This window comes from Medicago sativa, chromosome 5, assembly GCF_051527215.1.
Source record: "Medicago sativa cultivar Bolivia chromosome 5, Bolivia_mono, whole genome shotgun sequence".
Classification (NCBI taxonomy): Eukaryota; Viridiplantae; Streptophyta; class Magnoliopsida; order Fabales; family Fabaceae; genus Medicago; species Medicago sativa.
In genome coordinates this window covers 51,794,484-51,808,184 of record NC_140753.1, presented here as the reverse complement: position 1 = coordinate 51,808,184, position 13,701 = coordinate 51,794,484, and the positions used below count along the sequence as shown (strand labels likewise).

The window sequence follows — 13,701 nt, the reverse complement described above, 5'->3', positions numbered from 1 at the left end:
ATGTGAAAAAGTGAAAACCCCAGTTCCGTTTCTTCATCTTCTCCGACACAATACCGGAAGTCTGGAACAGCTGCGTCACGCAAGGGTGTTCCTCATTTTCAGATTTTGATTAATTAATGGCCAATTTTTTTTCTGCAATTCACGTATATGCATAAGTCTATTTTTTTTTTCATTTTCTGTTCACTACACTGATGTGTGGTCATGGCAACACATATATGCATAAGTCTTTAATTTTTGGATTAAGCTTTTAGCAAAACATATGCTTAACTTGGTAACTGGCAACATTTGCAAAACACTCCAATATCCACGGCGACACCGACACACATCAAATGAGGAACACTCAACAGTAACACAACACAACACACCACATCAATTTCCATTTCCCATCGTTGTCATACGGTACACTCGATTTGCAGAAAGGGTTGTTTGCTTATTGCATCTAAACTAATTTGAAAAATCCCATCTGAATCCTGATGAAGACGAGAAAGAGAGAAGATTGATGATGGCTGTGATAGAAAGAAAGTGACGTCGGCGTTTTCAGTTTGCACAGCCATCATATTCTGCAATTGAATCCACAACGGTGAGGATGGTGAAAAATGTCAGTGGAAACATGGGTTCCGATATCATTTATTAGTTCAACTCTGCTATGACAATTTTGAGAAAAGATGGTTACTCGCCTTTTTATGAGCATTGGATCATTTGAGCGCATCAGATTTGTCTGACTGCAGCTAATCTGAATCCATATATATATATATATATATATATATATATATATATATATATATATATATATATATGGGTTATGATAGAAGACACCTTTTGTGAAGGTGTCTTTTATCAAGTTACTCTATGAGCATTTGTTAAAAGACACCAACTACTTTTTATGAAGGTGTCTTTTATCAAAGTTATAACTAAAAAAGTGAAAATCACACCTTGAGGTGTGACTTGATAAAAGACACCACACTACTTTTTATGAAGGTGTCTTGTAACATAACCCTATATATATATATATATATATAATAGAAGCGCGTGGCTACACTCTAGTAAAGGATTCAATTCACCACCAAAATTTAATTTTATTTACTTTTATTATTCTTGAACTCCACCATATCCATGGTGATAACAGAGAGAAAGATGAAACTTGATGAAGAAGAAAGAGAGAAAATTGTAGATTCATTCAATTGAATTGTGATGTGTTACAACAATGCTATATATAGCAGTTATGAACCTAACAAACTTGTAACTAACTTTTGGATCAAGTAAAGCTAGTACATGATAAGGTTCTATGGAATCTCAAGGTAACATGCTCCCCAAGTTATCTAATATTGGCAACTTGCTCTGCAAGCTATCTAATGTTACATGAAATGAAAACAGTTTAACAATTATATATACTAGACTCTTGACCCGTGCTATCGCCCGGGCCGGGTCTGTTATAGTTTAGATCAATAAATACACTTGCCAAACATGGAAAAAAACAGAAGCAAAACTAAAAGCTATGTAAAATTTTGACTCTTGTTACATAAAACATTTCTCACTAAGCTGTTAACATGAGAAGCTTTTAACTCCTTCATAAACGTGTGATTATTAATTTTGTTGGGAGCAACTTGCATTCCGATTTCTCTTGCAAAATCAAGCAAAGCGGTATAGCTTTCCCTTGCACTAAAAAAAAGAGTAGAACAATTAATAATTCATAGCTTCAAATTTGGTACCATAACTTAATAATTCATGTTCATATATAATTTCTAATGCTTTACTATAATTCATGTTCAAAGAACAACGCCATAAGAATAGCCTGATGCAATCTTACTTAAAACTGAGTTGATACTAACACTTAATTATCTGAAATTACATGCAAGACAAAAGAAAGATTATGCTGAACAGTTTCCATGAATTGGGCAATAAATAAAATTAGAACACAAAGAAAAACTATTGTGCTATATAAATTTAAGCAACAAACGATCAACAAAGATAAATTTAATCCATGCCAATGCCATCAATTGAAGATGTATTTAGACTTCTTTTGTTGGATTTATGCATAGGAGAAGTGTGAACCATAACGATTAATAAGCAAGAGAGCTGATGTGTAACTCTTAAAGGATTTCGGCCTAAACAAAGGAGGGATGTTGATGCCAATTTGCTGATATGAAGAACATGTTAGCTTGCCAATAGCACAAACAAAGAGAAAAAGTTAGTGAAGCTGTTGTTAGCACAACTATTCAGTGACTTTAGTGAAGCTGCAAGTAAACCAAAGTGTATTGATCTCATTTTTAGTTCTATCTTGCTGTTTGGTATCAAAAGTTTACTGTTATGGAATGGAATGCATCTTCGCTTGTGCCTTGTCCTTATATAGTGTAATAAGTTAGAATGCTAGCTAGCCTTTCCATTAAATGATCTATCTGTCATAGGGCAGCTAGCCTTTGCATAGACGGAACTTTTGGCAAACACTAAGCTCATGTCCGACACCTCTAACTAACTATTAAAAGTTCACATTGATCAAGATAAAAGTAATTATAATACAGTTATACCTGATGTTCTATCTATCGATTCACAATGTCCAAGAGCAATTTAGACGGCCTAATTAATTAGTGCTCTTGATAACATAACATCGACTTACATCGGAATCTATATTTAATGGTATATGTCTGTTAGTTGGAAGATGTCAGTGCCCTCTAGTGGCAGTTATATATGCTTTTCACAAATCATGTTATTAAGGGAAATTTTTTGCATTTTGTCCAATATGTTAGTCCCTTTGTAAATCCCTTCCATCAATTCAATGGAGAAATATAGTTGTTATCGGTTATCCTTATAATTGACGAATCTTTCATTTTTTAGCAGATAGCAGTCATATTCTAGCACAATAACGCCATTCAGATAGCAGATGTTATAAAACAATTTTTTAGCACAATAACAGAACTGATTATGCTACCTGACTATTAAAAACACAGAAAGTGAACCATCATATACCTTTCAGACTGTGAAGTGCAACTGAAGTGTCATGTAACAACGCAATGCGATCCATGTCTTGATCTGATTTTGGGTTATCGAGTGAGAAATAGAGTATGCAGTCGCTAATCAAAAGGCAGAAGAGTAAAAGAGGTCTGCTATAAATGGTGATCAATATGAATGGGAAACCCCTATTCTTTAATCTCTGAAAATAAAACATAATAGTAAGAATGAAAGCGATGATCATGGACTATTTCTATAGAGATACCAACCACTCCAATATCACTTTACTTGCACAATAGTCAACAATGACACACAAACATATACTCCAAAGAGGGAAGCATCAATCTAACTAACACTTAAAAAAAGAAAACATTATCAATACAACTCTCATTCCAAGTCTCATATCCTATTGGATTTTTGATTAAGATAAAACCAAAGCAAAAATATTATTAAAAATGAAAGCATACTCGATAGAGAGGACTATCTTTGGTGAGAAAGTTTCCCGTTCCACTACAACATTTTATCAGAAACATGGTATGCATATCTAAAACTGAAAGAGAACAACTTAAAATTCAAATTGATTAATAAATTAATTCAGAAATTTTCACTTTGCAATACCAATATAAAATATAAAAGCAAAAATATTATAAAAAAAAAGTGAAAGCTTACGTGGTCACTATCTTTGGAGAGAAAGCTTTGGAGATCTAATTGCTCACTAAAACATTTTATCAAACATGTGGTGTGCATATCTACAACTGTAAGAAAAAAACATAAAATTCAAAGTGATTACTTATTTAAATTCGGTGAGTGATTGTGAAAAAGTGATTGAAAACAGAAATACCAATTAATAGTAATCGTAATACTGAATTGATAAAGGAAATCACAAAATTGAAATGAGAATTGAAAAATTGAATGGATTCAGTGAGTGATTGTGGAGAAATGGATGGGGTTTTAGCATATATATACATGCCTTCGATTTAGTAAGAAAAGGGTATGGAAATGGAGATTTATGCCTTCGTTTCAAGGAAATGAAATATGCAGAGGGATAGAAAACTATGGAGAAGATGGATAGAAAACGTAGCTGCATTCAAGAAAATGAAAATAGGCTGGTGTGAGTATTAATTCGTCTTTTGAGGAGATGAAAGAAAACCTGATTAGTGAAGGCTTATTGAGTAGTGTGCATAGTTAATGATCACTGAGTTTGAAATTCAAATAAGAGATTAAGAGGGATTAGTGAGTAGTTAGGAGTTGAGAGTGCATTTAATGCTAGCTAAGGAGGGAAATTTAGAAGTGATTAGGGCTAAAATGCCAGCACATCAAGTTAGGCTTTTATAATAAAGGATAAAATAAAATAGAAGCGCGTGGCTACACTCTAGTAAAGGATTCAATTCACCGCGAAAAAAATTAAAGATTCCATTCAACTATTATACCTTTCGAGCTTCCTTATTCTTATGTTAGTCATGACTCAAGATCCGAAAAAATTAAAGATTCCATTCAACTATTATACCTTGCGAAGGAGCTTCCTTATTCTTATGTCAGTCATGATCCGAAAAAGCAATTCTATTAGCTACTTTTTTTTTTTAAGACATACAATTCTATTAGCTACCGTTACTCTATTTCCCTCTCTTGCCCTTGAAACTGCGAGTAAAGATTCCATTCAACTATATACATACCTTGCGAGCCTCTTCAAAAAAAAAACTATATACCTTGCGAGCTTCCATTCTTATGTTAGTCATGATCCTGCTAGTGTAAAGTTCCAGTGCTCAAGTAAGTTTCATTCTTTTCCTTCGCATGTCATCTGTTGCCTCTAAATGCATCATCTTTATTTCGATCATTTTCTTTGGCTTAGCTGTTAGCATGTTTCAAATATTGCTAAAAATCTCCTTCACACTCTAAATTTTGAGTATTGATTTCTATACAATCAATATTGCAGGTAGAACTCATAAAGTTGAGACCTCTGTGTGTTGCATTATACTCAAGGACGTTCTGATTTCTTGAATTTCATTCAACTTCATTTGGTATTCTTCTCAACTTCACCATTGTTACCATTTTTTTTATGGTGCCATAGCCACGCGCTTAACTCTTTATTAAATTTGTACTTCTTTTATTTGTGAAAAACACTAATTTTTCTCTTTTATTTGTGTCTGTCTTTCTCTTACTATCACGTTTATAAAAAAAAAAAAAAAAATCTCCTTGTATGGAAGGATAAGTAATGATAGACAGATAGAAGTATAAAACCACACCCTGTTTTTTAGTCATAATAAGAATAAAATTTTGTTTTGTTAGTCATAAAATTCAAAATATTTCATATATCATGCGTTATTTTTGCTTTTCACATTTCAATTTTTGTGTTTTGAAGGAAATGAAAATGCTGGTATTGATATTGATGCTCCTGACATTCACTCTCTCTTTGACTGCGGCCAGAAGAGATCCTCCACCACCTCTGTTTTATGACTCTGTCATTGACAAGACTTGGCCACTTACACCCCTTGCTTTCACTCATTCTGTGGCTGTTACCAGAAGTGATCTTCCCTCGCCTCTGTTTCCTGATGGTGTCACCAACAGCACTCCTCTGCCTCCGCCTCCGTCTCTACTCCCATTACAACCACCTCCTTCGCATCCATCAAACATTGAGGTCAATATTCACTTCAATTTGACACTAAAAATTGCTTTCCCCCTTGGAATTGTAATCCTTTCCATCATAGGATGGATATCATACAAGTTTTGCAACACCAAACCTACAATGAAAGTTGAGGCTGAAATTGAAATCTAGCCTATTTCATAATAGATGCTAAAGTGAAGATTATATTTTATGTTTAAGAGGTTATGGTAATGATATTTAAGAACTTAAGATGAAGTGTTTTGTTAAGTATAAAATGACTGTTCATGTGATTTTTGATGATATAATTTGGTTCTAAATTGGGGATCGTACATTGGTGTTTTTCACAACGTCTTGTTCACTTTATGTATTGTTTACAAGAGTTTCTTGGTGTTTTGTGAGGATTAAAAAAAGGGTTAATTAAGTTTTTTTGTCCCTATAAATATTCACAATTTTGTTTTTAGTCCCTACAAAATAAAATTACACTTTGTAGTTCATATAAAATTTTCCATCAGCATTTTTAGTCCCTATAAAAATTTTCCATCACCATTTTAGTCCCTATAAAAATTTTCCATCAGCATTTTTAGTCCCTAAAATGTTTAAGGAAAATGTCACAGGTACTAAAAAGTGTTATTTTATTTTGTAGGGACTAAAAACAAAACTGTGGATATTTATAGGGAATAAAAACTTAATTAACCCTTAAAAAAATGACGAAGATGAGGGAGATTGCAAGTTTAGAGGGAAGAGTTATTAGACTAAAAAATCATGAGTGACTTTTCTTTTTGAATAAGAACTAGTATGGACACCTGTGTCAAGCACGGGCTAAAATTTCACATACTTGTGGGAGAGAATATTGTGATGTATCAATTGTTAGTTAAAGTTCAACATTGGATAAATGAGCAGAGGTTGTACAACAAATAAGTAAATGAACGCATATAATTAAGCCTAAATATTTTGAAAGAAGACGCGGTATCATTCTCACATGTGGTTGCTCTTTTTGCAATGTATCGATTCACATTAATGTTGGCTACCTAAGAAGGACTTAAAGTGGTATCATATCTCGGTTCAACATTGGAGGGGAGCAGAAGTGGTTCTTGGCGATGGACCATTGACACAAAGAGTCTCATACTTAATGTATATATGTTAATGTGTCCAGTGTGAGTTAAAATTCGACATTAAATGCAAGAGTAAATGTTGAGAAACATATAAGTGAGGTGGCTCATATACTTAATGTCTTAAGTCTTTGGGTGAAGATATAGAGTTATCTAGGCATGGCATTAGGGCGGGGTGGGGACGGGTTTTACCTTCCCCATCCCTATCTCTGGCTCTCATATACTTACTCATTACCTTACCCATACCCAACAGGGATGAGGAATTGAATCACATCCCCGTCCCCAACGGGTTTGGTATCCCCGCCTCATCTCTGTCCCCATAATGAATTATTATTTTTCAATAAAAAATAAGTTTTTTTTAACCTCGAGGAAAATGTTGTAATGCATTATCCAATAATATGCTTATTTTAACATTTCATTGAGTGAATTAGTTGGTTGCTTCTTTAAATATCAATTGCAAATTTTATAAAATGTCAAATATCAATGGATGATAAAGTAATTTTCTACAATGGGGTGGGTTAGGGCATGGGTTCGGGGTGAGTACCTATATCTATGTTATACCCATGTTTTGAAGTCGGGGAAAACACAAACTCATAGCCAAACCCAGTCAAAAAGGGGGAAAACTCGTCAAATCGGGGTTGATTTAGACGGGTAACCGCGAGTATGAGTTTTGTTGTCATGTCTAGTGTTATCCTCATTTATGTGGTTGCTCTTGGTTGAATGTGATGTTACCATACTCAACATGTCTCTCTTCAATCCAATACAAAATAAACCCCATCATTGAAACCCTTTTCCTTTATGTTCAACATTCTTGTGGTCCTCCAATCTAATTTTTATATCTACATAATATTCATCTTAACCATAAAGGAAACAACAATGGATATTGAAGTGGCACAAATAAAATATATGTCTCATATATTTGTTTGAACTCTACACACACACTTTCAATATTAATGTCTCGACCTTTTTCAACTGCATTACCATCGTTGATTATTAGTTTTGCAACATCATCACACATAACATAAGTAAATTATGCATTCTAGCACCCTTTGAAAGATTGATAATAATCTAAAATACAAATTGGTCGGGTCTTCTTGTTCGACGTGATCTATAACATAGAAAATCATTTTTGCGAGTACATTATGCTCATCAATGTATTTTTTAAGCTCTCAACCAAATACACATTAAGATCTTGACCGTCAACATTCGCACTGTATAAAGAAATATTGCATTTAAAATGTTCATTTGACTCTTAAACTCAATTGTTGGTGCATAATCAGAACCTAACATCATACTACCATTGCAATTATAGTTTTCACCAATAAGAATGAGTGGTGACGGTCCACCTCTATCTTTTTTTCTTTTTTTGAAGAAAACAATCCACCACTATATCAAGGTGAACGAAAACATATTACTGTAAACTTTAATATTATCCTCGTAGTGTCAACTATTTGGATGACCACCATGTAATTTAACTAAGGGTTCTACTATTAATTTATTTTTCTACTTAGTTATACATTAATTATTAAGGCTTAATTGCATGTTTGATTCCTTATGTTTATCTTAGTTTTCATGTTGGTCCCTTATGTTTTAAAAGTTTCTATTTGGTCTCTTACGTTTTAAAAGTTTCAGGTTGGTCTCACTTTGGAGTAAGTTAGTCCCTTCCATCACTTAACATTTAAAGATTCAGGTTGACAATAGCGGTGATGGAACTTAACTTATATAGAAAATCAATTTTAAAACAATTTTTTTAATATTTTTTGTTTTTTTAAACTCAATATCATGTCGCGGAAGGGACTAACTTATCTCAACGTGAGTAACGTTTTGGACCAACTTGAAACTTTTAAAACGTAAGGGACCAAATTGAAACTTTTAAAACATAAGAGACCAACTTAAAAACTAAAATAAACATAAGGGATCAAACATGCAATTAAGCCAATTATTAACTATTTGTTGGTTATATTGTGTTTATTCGTTTTTTATAGTGTACTTATGAATGTTTATTTTTCAATTAATCTATATTATATTTTTTTTTTTTGTTGATGAATCTATATTATACTGTAAACATTGGATTTAAAAGTAGAGTTGAATATGTTTTTCATCCCTATAAAATTAACAACTTTCCTTTTTTGTCCAAATAAAAAAACAATTTTTTTTTTTTTGTAGTGGTCAGGGTTCGAACTCCGGACCTTGCATATTTTATGCATTGTCCCAACCAACTGAGCTAAGCTCACGAGGACAAAAAAAAATTAATTTGTGCTAAAACAATTATTTTTAAATATTCTTAAACTTTTAATTTTTATCGATTTTTTGTCTATGTGTTTAGAACATAATTTTTTTTATTTAAAACAAATCAAGCCAAGTTGATTTGTTATTGATGTTTTATCTACGGTTAATTAGAAACTATTACTACTCACAAAAACCAACGAATGAACTTATTATTTATTTGTTATTAACCTTTTACCCTTAAAACGTTTCTTTTTTTACCACGTTACCCATGTATGGAAAGTGTTGTTACACCGTCGTCGAATTTTGTGATTAATCAGTGTCATTTTTTTAGAGGATAATCAGTGTCATGTTGTTTGACATTGCTCTTGATTAAAATTAATTGCAATAATGATGTTTATAAATTATATAACATGGTTGTATTTTGGATTTGGTTTGAATTAAACATGAAATAGTACATATGGACACTTAAAAATTTGCAATTAGTCAATTAATTTTTTTTTTACAAAATCAATTAATGTTTTTATATTAAAATATTACTTTTTACAAAGTATTTTAATTTATGAATGCATCCTTATGAAGTAAATCATCTTCTAGGCATATTGTTTTTCATCAAGCATATTCTTCTCATTTGCACACCAAACAACTTAATTTAAAATGTAATAGTTGACTAAAAAAAAATGAAATGGTTTTATGGTACATAAATGCTATTAACTTGCACTTTCTCTTTTGAATTATTTCAATTAATTTGCACTTCGTATTTTTGGTTTATTTTAATTTTAAACCGAAGAAATTAGCATTGTTTTGTACGGAAAAAAATAGCATATTTTTTAACCTTTTTTTTTTTTAAAAAAACCTCTCATATGATTTTATTTTTATTTTTATGATGTATGTATGTAAGGGAAAAAATATATTGTGTGCAGATTATTTCAAAAATTTGGTAGTAAATAAGGTAATAACTTTTGTAAATAAAATATTATTAAGAAAATGTACGCAATCAAATACAAATATTATGTAATGCATATGTGTATCGATTAATATCTTATGCAATCTAAATAATTCAATTTGTTGAAAGTAAAAAATTTACTCACTAACCATAACAAAAATTAAAGAGAAATTCTACTCCACACATGAAGTAATTATATTATTTGGGAATGATTAGAATATGGAAACTCATAAATCTATTACATTGAACCGTATAGAGTAGAACCAATTTGCCCCAATCATAAATTCACCATTTTTTTTTTTTGCACCAATCATATAGGATGGTCTTGAAAAATACATCACAAAAAGTACAATGGTAGAAGAGCGTTTAGAAACCATTGTATATATGTGTAATAGTGATATTAAAAATCGATATAAATTAATTGTGATCAATGACGGATTTAAAGTTATTCAAATAGTATTCTCTACAAAAAATAACATTAATAAGGAGTATATTTGATAGTAGAAAAAAAATGCACCTAGTAAATTGCAAATGAGCTTTATATTTAAGGACACGAAAATTATTCAAATAGGGCTTATAATTAGTTTGGGAGGGATGGATTATCGGCCAAACATTGAACCGTATAATTTTCTTGAATAAAATATGTTAAATATGTTTAAATTCATATTAATAGATTATAAATTACATTATAAGTTAAAATAAGTTGCTTATCATTTAAATTAGTTCGACATACGTTTTACATATCACTAAATTATTAAAATGAGCAAACGACAAAGAAGAGATTGCAAAATACACAATTTGTCTATCAAAATATAATTATAACTGATCCGGATTGAAATTGAAAAGAAAATATAAAAATTCTTGAGAAACTTATACAATTGAGTTTGTATTTGTTTTGTTTTTGTTCGATACAGTCCAAGATTTACATTGCCACCAAAGTTACTCGTAGAATACACCTTTCTCTTTTGCAGGTGTTGCCCAAATTTGTATAACAACTTCTTCTCATAATGGAATGAATTATATTACCTTGAAAGTACAAAGAAATAAAAATACAAAAATTAGATTAATTTATAATGTCGAAAAACTAAATAAATTCATTATATACAAATAAAAGTCTTCATGAGAATCATATCTAGATAGAACAGGTGTATGTGACCGTTGACATTATAAACAAACAATACATGAATGATTCGAACAACTTACTTTGATTCTTTGATTGAGTTGATCTCACAGATGTTATCAGATCTTAGTGTCATGACGATTTTTTGGAGTTTCACAGCACAATTTGGAAGAAATGTGCAAGTGAAAAGGATAAAAGAAACATATGCTATATATAGGAAAATAATAAAAGCAAACGACATCATGAACAATCATGAACAAATAAAAAATATGATGCAAAATTGGTTAATCATAAAATGTTTGATTGACTTACAACCTATAAGGTGACACATGTTACACTCTAATTGATTTATTTTTAAAAAGTGACATTATACTCTAATTTGATTGGCTCAATACAATTCTACCTATAAAGACATATGATGATTTGTTTAACTTTGATTAGTTAAAAAAATAAAACAAAATATATTTGATATGATTTTGGTTGAGAAAATAATCAATGATGAAGATGTTTTGCTCCATCTACTTAATCAACAATACCGGAAAAAAATCAACAATAATTGATTATAAATGCCATTTTCATTTTTAACAAAAGGTCCATATATATATATATATATATATATATATATATATATATATATATATATATATATATATATTTGGTCAAAATAAAAGTTCCATATATACATCGTGAAATTAAAGTTCCATAAAAGATAAGTAAAGGTGTATATCATTTTCATTTATTTTGAATTGAGATTGAAATTTGAATATGTGTATAAAAACATTGTAGAATTGTATTGGAGAAGTAATAAATGCTAGAAGAAAAATGTAATGCCATGTGTACTTTGGCTCATAGAAGTATTCTTTTATATTATATAAAGATTTGCATGTGTGTGGATGGGTTTTTTTGGGGGGAAAGAGTATATTTGTTTGGCTGAGGAAAAATTGGAGAGATCAAATTTGGCTCGTATGGTTTTTTGTTGTTTATAATGATTAGTTTACATTTATTTAGCTAATTAATAGTTTATATTAGGATTCATTCAAAAAAATAGTTTATATTAGGATTTGGAGATTTAAAAACTTGGGAAATTTTTTTGGTGGTGAAAAAAAAAAACTTAGCAATAATATAATCTTCACAAGAACAAGATGCATGCATTAGTAAATTGACTTCAATTTACTTTACATAAAAAAAAAAAAAAAAAAAACAGTATTCTTTGTTGAGTCTGTTGTGATTTAATGACAATGTTCAGGTGTACTGACAATATGACATACATAATTAACGATAACAATGAACATTTGGTTAAAAGAAAAAACAGCAACAATGAACATCCGAAAACAATATGATTTTATATTTTCATTGATGCTTGTGTTACCAATGTAGTTATAATGTCATGTATTTGTTGAAGTCTAGAATGTAATCAAGGTTGGCCTGCTAATACAAAAACATTGCTCACATCCGTACTGGATACCAATACTCAATATACAGACCAACATATACTAATTACAATGTTAATATGAAAATTTTGATTCAACAGAACAATGTACAAAAGCTGTTATGTTATGACCGTGTGAGTGATGGTGGAGAGTTGGTTACTTTTTAAGAACGGTTCGGTCGAGACGGGAGAGATGTTTGTGTTGTGACCTTCCTTGATTATGGATTGCAATTTCCATCCCAATAAGATTGTATTAGGGGATAAGCACGAAAATAACAAATGCGGAGGAAAGGAGTGAGTGAGTACCAATACGTTTTGTTTCCAAGATAGAAGGTTTGCAACAAAAGCATGTCATTTCTCTTTTAAAAACTACAAATGAGATCAACTAAAAGATTGATGTCCCCTCCAACTCTCTGTACTGTATTAATCTCATCAAAGGCGGTAATTTAATCGAAGAATGAAAAAGTCTAATCAAAGTATCCACATTCTTTTTTTTTTGCTAAAAAGTCTAACCAAACTATACTCGCCTTTATATAAATCCATGTTCCCACATGGCATAAAATAAAATAAAAATAATAAACAACTAAAAGAAATAAAAGCCAACCATTGCTGATTGAAAATCCTCATAGTCTTAGTCAAATTGACTCTAATTTAGGACCACGCCCTTTTATTTAACTTTTTTTTTTTTTTTTAAATAACGACTACAGTTATCAAATCTTCATCCCCACTCTATTACAAAAATAAATAATCTTCACTACCTAAATGAACGAAGCTGGTTAATCTTCACTACCTAATATGAATATTCTGCAAAGGAATAGGGCAATGTGTCACTGACTGACCTTGGAAGAAAGAGGATATATTTAATTTGTTCATCGTTATTCGAATTTGAAACTTTTGTTACAAGCTTATAAACAAAGACTTACACTGTGTTTGGTTGAGGTGAAATAGAGAAGAGAGAAAGTGCAGACAGAGAAAAAGGAGAGAAGCTCTGAACTTCTCCTGTTTGGTTGCAGAGAGAAAGAGAGAAGAGAGATAAAAACACGTGGGACCCACGCCTGATTTTAATCTCTCCAAAATAGCGATGAAAGAGAGAAGAAATCCACTTTTTATTTTTATTCCACTAATACCCTTTTGCAACATACATGCATAGGACAAAACTGTTGCAAGTTTGCAACATGGCATAGGACAAAACGTAAAGTATTGGCTGTGATTGGTGATAATGTGTTCCTTTCATACTATATATACTATGTCTTAGGCCGTGTAGTACAAAATACAAATACGGTGAGTAAGGTGAGTAAGGTGAGTAAGTAAACTTTTTAAATT

The 13,701-nt window shown here is 31.0% G+C and overlaps 1 long non-coding RNA gene across 1 annotated transcript; it reads right to left on the bottom strand.

Moving 5' to 3' along the window:
- Positions 1–1,478: 1,478 nt before the first annotated feature.
- LOC146922852 (uncharacterized) lies at positions 1,479–3,148 on the bottom strand. Its single transcript, XR_015012610.1, has 2 exons — positions 2,965–3,148; positions 1,479–1,659 (listed from the first exon to the last, which is right to left on the bottom strand). It is a non-coding gene; the product is annotated as an uncharacterized LOC146922852 (long non-coding RNA).
- Positions 3,149–13,701: the final 10,553 nt, after the last annotated feature.